Source organism: Oncorhynchus masou, unplaced genomic scaffold (genome assembly GCF_036934945.1).
Source record: "Oncorhynchus masou masou isolate Uvic2021 unplaced genomic scaffold, UVic_Omas_1.1 unplaced_scaffold_1082, whole genome shotgun sequence".
Classification (NCBI taxonomy): domain Eukaryota; kingdom Metazoa; phylum Chordata; class Actinopteri; order Salmoniformes; family Salmonidae; genus Oncorhynchus; species Oncorhynchus masou.
Window position 1 is genome coordinate 216522 of NW_027000533.1, and position 9613 is coordinate 226134.

A 9613-nucleotide genomic window follows, 5' to 3' on the forward strand; every position below is an offset into this window, starting at 1 on the left:
TTGTGTGCCAAATTCACATTACTCAACTCCTACTTTCCAGAACGTTGAAATTCTCACAGGAAACAGAGATGTTATTTGTGTGCCAAATTCACATTACACAACTACTACTTTCCAGAATGTTGAAAAATATCTTGCAGCATAGAGTGGCATGGTGGCCAAGCGGTAAGGCGTTGCTATCTGAGCAGCTAACTGATCGCTGCAGCTGTACAAAGCCCATCTGTAAATAGCCCACCCAATCTACCTACCTCATCCCCATATTGTTTGAATATACTTTCTGCTCTTTGCACACCAGTATTTCTACTTGCACATCATCATCTGCTCATCTATCACTCCAGTGTTAATTTGCTAAATTGTAAATACTTTGCTACTATTGCCTATTTATTGCCTTACCTCCATTTGCACGCACTGTATATAGACTTTCTTTTTTTTCTTCTATTGTGTTATTGACTGTACGCTTGTTTATTCCATCTGTAACTCTGTGTTGTTGTTTGTGTTGCGCTGCTTTGCTTTATCTTGGCCAGGTCGCAGTTGAATATGAAAACTTGTTCTCAACTGGCTGACCTGGTTAATTATAGGTGAAATTAAAAAAAATATGATTTTTTTTCTTTCAGAGAAAGGGGATGTAGCTCAGTGGTTGAGTGCATGCTTCGCATGTATGAGGTCCTGGATTCAAACCCCAGCTTCTCCACTAAAATATTTTCAATGGCCCATCTCCTACTTTCCAGGATGTTGAAATTCTCAACAGGAAACAGAGATGTGCTAAATAATTTGCTCTTGTAATCTGAAGAACATGTGTTCAATCCCTGTTCTTACATTTATGGAACAGAAGTGGCATGGTTGCCAACTTGTATTGCATCATTTTCAAAAACCGAAGTTCATGGGTTAATGACTGTCCATACTTGCTTGTATGTTCTCCACTGAGTATTTGTGTGCCAAATTCACATTACTCAACTTCTACTTTCCAGAATGTTGAAATTCTCACAGGAAACAGAGATGTTATTTGTGTGCCAAATTCACATTACACGACTACTACTTTCCAGAATGTTGATAAATATGTTCCAGCATGGAGTGGCATGTTGGCCAAGTGGTAAGGCGTTGGTCTTGTAAACCGAACATCATGGTTTCAATCCCATCTGTGCCTTACTGAAAGATAGCTGGTACCATGGGATGGTTCTTTCACTGGATGACTTTGAAGAAAAAAAAAGTTTTCTCAAAATGGCAACCCTGCTAATTATATAGTAAGGGGATGTGCCTCTACAGTAGAGCTAATACTTGAAATGCATGCGCTCTGAAGTTAATCCCCAAATTCTCTGATGAGTATATTTAGTTGTGAAATTAGCTTTTGCACAACTCTACTTTCCAGAATGTAGACATTTTAAGAAGGAAATAGATGTGCAAAGTCATCTGTTTTTGTAAACTGAAGCACATGGGTTCAATCCTGGGTTCAAGCCTTGTTCGACGTTTATGGAAGCTAGATGATATTATGGAAATGTACTTTCATTAGAACAGTGTAAAGAAAGGGTCAATTGTATTGATATGGCCACTACGACCTGTATGCTCTAGTCGGCTGGCCCTCGCTACATATTCATCGCCAGACCCACTGGTTCCAGGTCATCTTTTGTCTATGCTAGGTAAAGCTGCGCCTTATCTCAAATCACTGGTCACGATAACAACACCCACCCGTAGCAAGCGCTCCAGCAGGTATATCTCACTGGTCATCCCCAAATCCAACACCTCCTTTTTCCGCCTTTCCTTCCAGTTCTCTGCTGACAATGACTGGAACGAATTGCAAAAATCGCTGAAGCTGGAGACATTTCCCTCACTAACTTTCAGTGTTGCCAACTTAGCGACTTAGTCGCTGTATTTAGCAAGTATTCAGACCCCTCTGAATACTTGCAGACATTTTTATTTTACTCACTTTTGGTCTCTTCCACAATGTTATTCCTCACAGCCAATAGCTACTTTCCTTACTGAGGTGTTGGCAACACCGCTAACTTTAAACATCGGCTATCTGAGCAGCTAACTGATCGCTGCAGCTGTACAAAGCCCATCTGTAAATAGCCCACCCAATCTACCTACCTCATCCCCATATTGTTTGAATATACTTTCTGCTCTTTGCACACCAGTATTTCTACTTGCACATCATCATCTGCTCATCTATCACTCCAGTGTTAATTTGCTAAATTGTAAATACTTTGCTACTATGGCCTATTTATTGCCTTACCTCCATTTGCACGCACTGTATATAGACTTTCTTTTTTTTCTTCTATTGTGTTATTGACTGTACGCTTGTTTATTCCATCTGTAACTCTGTGTTGTTGTTTGTGTTGCGCTGCTTTGCTTTATCTTGGCCAGGTCGCAATTGAATATGAAAACTTGTTCTCAACTGGCTTACCTGGTTAATTATAGGTGAAATTTAAAAAAAATTAGAATTTTATCTTTCAGAGAAAGGGGATGTAGCTCAGTGGTAGAGCGCATGCTTCGCATGTATGAGGTCCTGGGTTCAAACCCCAGCTTCTCCACTAAAATATTTTCAATGGCCCATCTCCTACTTTCCAGGATGTTGAAATTCTCAACAGGAAACAGAGATGTGCTAAATAATTTGCTCTTGTAATCTGAAGAACATGTGTTCAATCCCTGTTCTTACATTTATGGAACAGAAGTGGCACGGTTGCCAACTTGTATTGCATCATTTTCAAAAACCGAAGTTCATGGGTTAATGACTGTCCATACTTGCTTGTATGTTCTCCACTGAGTATTTGTGTGCCAAATTCACATTACTCAACTTCTACTTTCCAGAATGTTGAAATTCTCACAGGAAACAGAGATGTTATTTGTATGCCAAATTCACATTACACAACTACTACTTTCCAGAATGTTGATAAATATATTCCAGCATGCAGTGGCATGGTGGCCAAAAGGTAAGGCGTCGGTCTTGTAAACCGAAGATCATGGGTTCAAATCCCATCTGTGCCTTACTGAAAGATAGCTGGTACCATGGGATGGTTCTTTCAATGGATGACATTGAAGAATAAAAAAGTTTTCTCAAAATGGCAACCCTGCTAATTATATAGTAAGGGGATGTGCCTCTACGGTAGAGCTAATACTTGAAATGCATGCGCTCTGAAATTAATCCCCAAATTCTCTGATGAGTATATTTAGTTGTGAAATTAGCTTTTGCACAACTCTACTTTCCAGAATGTAGACATTTTAAGAAGGAAATAGATGTGCAAAGTCATCTGTTTTTGTAAACTGAAGCACATGGGTTCAATCCTGGGTTCAAGCCTTGTTCGACGTTTATGGAAGCTCGATGATATTATGGAAATGTACTTAAAAAAAGATCTGCCTTATCTCAGCTCACTGGTCACGATAACAACACCCACCACTCGAAACAATAAATACTGGTGTATTAGCTACGTTTCCGTTTTTTTGGACAATAATGTGATGAGACAACAAATAAATAAGTAAACAACAGCCGACACCAATGATGAGCAATACATAACATTGTAAATAAGAATGTGTTCTTAACTGACTTGCCTAGTTAAATAAGGTTAAATCGGGGGGATCACGTGACCCTTGAATGAGATGGCCCCATGAACTAAGAGCTCCGCACAAGTAGTTTCCAATTCCTAATCTTACCTCCACCCCAAGTTCAAACTCATTTAGCTTTAGTAAGAAAAAGTCATGGCGGCTACAAAAGGCGACACTACAGGTGACATTTTTACCCGGACTCGAGCATTAGCGACGGAAAAAGCCTCCAAGAAGAAGCTAGCTTCAGAAAAGACTAGCGCCATTAGCCAGGAGCAAGAGGACCCGCCCCCCCCCCGAGGTACAAGGATGCCAACCTCGCACTCTGTCGAAGACATCCTTTCTGAGTTGAGATCCCAACGTACAGAACTAAACACCAAATTAGATGCCATTAACTCTCAGCTCAGCGCGATCGGGGGCAAGGTGACAATCCTGGAAAACGCTTTGCCTGACATCAACAACAAGATAACCATAAACGCGGGGTGCCTGGACGAGGCAGAGGGGCGAATCCTATCCATGGAAAACTTATTGACAGATGCCATGGAAACAATAGCATATGCTAAAAAGAAAATTGAAAAACAGGGGGCGAAGGAATAATTGTGTTCTATTCAATCTGGGTGAAAAAGAAGAGGGAAACATGCCACTGATCCGCTACCTGCAAGACAAACTTCCAGAGTGGCTCCACCTGTCCACCGACAGGCCTATAGAACTCGAGAGAAAGAGAGAGAGAGAGAGAGAGAGAGAGAGAGAGAGAGAGAGAGAGAGCTCACCGAGCACTGAGGCCCCACCAGCAGCCAGACAACCACCGTGCCCAATCACCAATACGTTTCCTGAGATTCACCGACAAGGAACGAGTCCTACAGGTGGCAAAAAACAACACCATCACAGTGGGACACGCCAAACTCGCTTTACACCAGGACCTGTCAGCTAGAATACGCCGAAAGCGCCGAGAGTTTGACAAAGTGAAGAAATACTCAATTGACAGAGGCATCTTCAGGGGATTCAAATACCCAAACAAGCTCAGGATTCTTCACCAAGGAGTCTTGCGACACTTCAAAACTCCCGAAGAGGCAAAACGTTTTTGAAAGACAATCCTGGTCAATGAGAAATGGACCAATGACTAATGCCATTACTAAAGGAGGTAAGACAACATATAGCCGATATCCAAAGACCCACCCCCTAAATGTCATTATAGCCATCCAATTTATATTTATTTTCCTTTAACTGAGAGGGATGGGATCTATAGCCTAACCTAGGCCTACTAATGTTTCAGCCTACTTTTATTTCCCTGTTTTTTTGTTGTTGCTATTATTACTTGGGGTTCCCTATGTCCCTTGGGGGAGGTATATGTAGGCTGGGCTATTGATTTTATATTTCTCCCCTCTTTTAGCGTGATCTGGACAAGGGCAACTGTGTCATTTACTCAATGCGGGTGGAGAGGATGAGGCATTTCTTTGGTGGGGAGAGGGAGACGTTGTGCGTTGCTAACTGTTCCCGGTTTTTGTTTTATTTGGAACACAGAATTGAGACTGAGCGGGGGGGTTATAGATCCAACGGGATGTGTCGAGGGCTGGAAAAACCTTGGATCATTGCTATTCCAACTTCCGCGACGCATATAAGGCCCTGCCCCGCCCTCCTTTCGGAAAAGCTGACCACGACTCCATTTTGCTGATCCCTGCCTACAGACAGAAACTAAAACAAGAAGCTCCCGCGCTGAGGTCTGTTCAACGCTGGTCCGACCAATCTGATTCCACAATCCAAGACTGCTTCCATCACGTGGACTGGGATATGTTCCGTATTGCGTCAGACGACAACATTGACGAATATGCTGATTCGGTGTGCGAGTTCATTAGAACGTGCGTTGAAGATGTCGTTCCCATAGCAACGATTAAAACATTCCCAAACCAGAAACCGTGGATTGATGGCAGCATTCACGTGAAACTGAAAGCGCGAACCACTGCTTTTAATCAGGGCAAGGTGACTGGAAACATGACTGAATACAAACAGTGTAACTATTCCCTCCGCAAGGCAATCAAACAAGCTAAGCGTCAGTATAGAGACAAAGTAGAATCTCAATTCAACGGCTCAGACACAAGAGGTATGTGGCAGGGTCTACAGTCAATCACGGATTACAAAAAGAAAACCAGCACCGTCACGGACCAGGATGTCTTGTTCCCAGGCAGACTAAATAACTTTTTTGCCCGCTTTGAGGACAATACAGTGCCACTGACACGGCCTGCAACTGAAACATGCGGTCTCTCCTTCACTGCAGCCGACGTGAGGAAAACATTTAAACGTGTCAACCCTCGCAAGGCTGCAGGCCCAGACGGCATCCCCAGCCGCGCCCTCAGAGCATGCGCAGACCAGCTGGCTGGTGTGTTTACGGACATATTCAATCAATCCCTATCCCAGTCTGTTGTTCCCACATGCTTCAAGAGGGCCACCATTGTTCCTGTTCCCAAGAAAGCTAAGGGAGCTGAGCTAAACGACTACCGCCCCGTAGCACTCACTTCCGTCATCATGAAGTGCTTTGAGAGACTAGTCAAGGACCATATCACCTCCACCCTACCTGACACCCTAGACCCACTCCAATTTGCTTACCGCCCAAATAGGTCCACAGACGATGCAATCTCAACCACACTGCACACTGCCCTAACCCATCTGGAAAAGAGGAATACCTATGTGAGAATGCTGTTCATCGACTACAGCTCGGCATTTAACACCATAGTGCCCTCCAAGCTCGTCATCAAGCTCGAGACTCTGGGTCTCGACCCCGCCCTATGCAACTGGTTACTGGACTTCCTGACGGGCCGCCCCCAGGTGGTGAGGGTAGGCAACAACATATCCACCCCGCTGATCCTCAATACTGGGGCCCCACAAGGGTGTGTTCTGAGCCCTCTCCTGTACTCCCTGTTCACCCTGTGGACTTCAGGAAACAGCAGAGGGAACACCCCCCTATCCACATCGATGGAACAGTAGTGGAGAGGGTAGTAAGTTTTAAGTTCCTCGGCGTACACATCACAGACAAACTGAATTGGTCCACCCACACAGACAGCATCGTGAAGAATGCGCAGCAGCGCCTCTTCAACCTCAGGAGGCTGAAGAAATTCGGCTTGTCACCAAAAGCACTCACAAACTTCTACAGATGCACAATCGAGAGCATCCTGTCGGGCTGTATCACCGCCTGGTACGGCAACTGCTCCGCCCACAACCGTAAGGCTCTCCAGAGGGTAGTGAGGTCTGCACAACGCATCACCGGGGGCAAACTACCTGCCCTCCAGGACACCTACACCACCCGATGTCACAGGAAGGCCATAAAGATCATCAAGGACAACAACCACCCGAGCCACTGCCTGTTCACCCCGCTATCATCCAGAAGGCGAGGTCAGTACAGGTGCATTAAAGCTGGGACCGAGAGACTGAAAAACAGCTTCTATCTCAAGGCCATCATACTGTTAAACAGCCACCACTAACATTGAGTGGCTGCTGCCAACACACTGACTCAACTCCAGCCACTTTAATAATGGGAATTGATGGGAAATGATGTAAAATATATCACTAGCCACTTTAAACAATGCTACCTTATATAATGTTTACATACCCTACATTATTCATCTCATATGTATACGTATATACTGTACTCTATATCATCTACTGCATCCTTATGTAATACATGTATCACTAGCCACTTTAACTATGCCACTTTGTTTACATACTCATCTCATATGTATATACTGTACTCAATACCATCTACTGTATCTTGCCTATGCCGCTCTGTACCATCACTCATTCATATATCTTATGTACATATTCTTTATCCCCTTACACTTGTGTCTATAAGGTAGTAGTTTTGGAATTGTTAGCTAGATTACTTGTTGGTTATTACTGCATTGTCGGAACTAGAAGCACAAGCATTTCGCTACGCTCGCACTAACATCTGCTAACCATGTGTATGTGACAAATAACATTTGATTTGATTTGATTTTGAGTTGTTTGGAAACTCGGCTGCGGTGTTCAGAGATTATTATTTTATGTACACCATTTATTTTCCTTTTATGTGAACGCAGCTGTAACTACTATCCACTTTTACCCAGCGATGACTTGCACTAAAGTTCGATTACTGTTCGATGACGATGACTAGTACCTTTAATCTATTGACATGGAACTGCCATGGTCTAGGGCATGCAATAAAACGGAAAAAGATACTATGTGCTCTAAAAAAGGAAAAAGCAGACATTGCGCTATTACAAGAGACACACCTCTGTGATGCTGAACATGCCAAACTCCGCAGAGCTTGGGTGGGACAGGTGTATTTCTCATCTTTCAAATCAAACAGTAGAGGCACAGCCATACTTATCCATAAAAATGTTCCATTCATAATTGACAAAAACATATCTGATCCGGAGGGAGATTAATTTTGATAACTGGGTCACTATATGGTCAACCAATTACTATATTAAACATATACGCCCCTAACACAGATACTCCTGCCTTCATGTCAAAAATGATAACCCTGTTCAATGAGCATTTTGTCTCCTTTGGTGTGGTACGGAGAAAGAGATGGGACCCTAGACAAATATCTGTCCCCACCACAACTCCTAGATCTGCAAAGATGTTGAACTCTCTCTAAAGAGATGGGACTGATAGATATCTGGAGAGAGATGCTCATCTATGGACTATACATACTACTCTAATGTCCATAACACCTACTCCCGTATAGATTGCATTTTTATCCCAAAGAGTTTCATAAATTCAACCACATGTACAATCGGACCTATAGCACTTTCAGATCACGCCTTTGTCCACCTCCGCTTTGACCTCTGCAAAAACATCCTGAGGTCAAAGAGCTGGAAATTCAACACCTCCATGCTATCAATCGAAGCGTTCCATACATTGGTAACTACATGGATAGACAACTACACACAAGACAACAAAGATTCTCCTGTTTCTCCGGCCACAATGTGGGACGCTGCAAAAGCCACACTAAGTGGCCATCTAATCGCATATGCTTCCTCTAAGAAAAACGCAATGGAAGCACACAGGCTAGATCTTGAGAGGGAGCTGGAATGCTGTGAAAAAATACATAAACAATCCCCAGACAGCACCTCCTGGAGTCATCTTAAAGCAGCCAAAGCCAAACTGAATTTGGACTACACTCGGGAGATAAAAAAAGGTTTTCTTTACTAAACAGAAATACCATGAGTATAGCAATAGGCCCAGTAGTTTGCTTGCTTACCAAATAAAAAAGAGCAGTCAGAGCGTACAATCACGGCTATCCGAACAGCAGAGGACGAGGTCACATATGACCCAAAAAATATCAATTTAACTTTTCATGATTTTTACTGCAAACTATACACCTCTGAGAGAAAACACACGGAGGCAGAACTCCACTCTTTCCTAGAGGGAATCTCGCTACCTAAACTATCAGAGACCAACCAAGAAGATCTCAACTCCCCCTTCAGACCTGAGGAGATCCTGGAGGCAATTACCTCCATGCCACCTAATAAGTCCCCAGGCCCAGATGGATTCCTCAGAGAGTTCTACAAAGCTTTTTGGCCCCAGCTCCGCCCTATCTTCATGCCAATGCTGGAGGATTTTTGCAAAAACAGAGCTCTCCCAGACTCAATGCACACAGCCCGCATTACAGTGTTGCTAAAAAAGGACAAGGACCCCCTATCCTGCTCGTCCTTCCGGCCCATAAGCTTGTTGGATTTCGACTATAAAATAATTACCAAATTGCTCGCCAAAAGACTAAACACTCTTCTTCGCAAAATAATAAAAGCGGACCAAACTGGATTTATTAGAGACAGATACTCTTCTGATAACATTCGCTGTCTTTTTGATATTATTGATCAAGTAAACGCACAGAAGACTCCTGTCCTGCTGGATTCACTGGATGCTGAGAAGGCGTTTGACAGGATGGAGTGGAGCTTTCTGTTTTCAGTCTTAGAAAAGTTCAATATGGGCCCAAATGTTATTAAATGGATCAAATCACTATACTCTCATCCAAATGCCATGGTGACTACTAATGGACTGAACTCTGACAGATTCCCTCTGGAACGGGGCACAAGACAAGGGTGCTCGC

The 9613-nt window shown here is 43.4% G+C and overlaps 3 non-coding genes across 3 annotated transcripts; all 3 read left to right on the forward strand.

Moving 5' to 3' along the window:
- Positions 1–616: 616 nt before the first annotated feature.
- On the forward strand, positions 617–688 carry trnaa-cgc (transfer RNA alanine (anticodon CGC)). The gene has a single exon. It is a non-coding gene; the product is annotated as a tRNA-Ala (tRNA).
- Positions 689–2450: 1762 nt separating this feature from the next.
- Positions 2451–2522, forward strand: trnaa-cgc (transfer RNA alanine (anticodon CGC)). Its single transcript has one exon. It is a non-coding gene; the product is annotated as a tRNA-Ala (tRNA).
- Positions 2523–2904: 382 nt separating this feature from the next.
- Positions 2905–2976, forward strand: trnat-ugu (transfer RNA threonine (anticodon UGU)). Its single transcript has one exon. It is a non-coding gene; the product is annotated as a tRNA-Thr (tRNA).
- The last annotated feature ends 6637 nt before the right edge of the window (positions 2977–9613 follow it).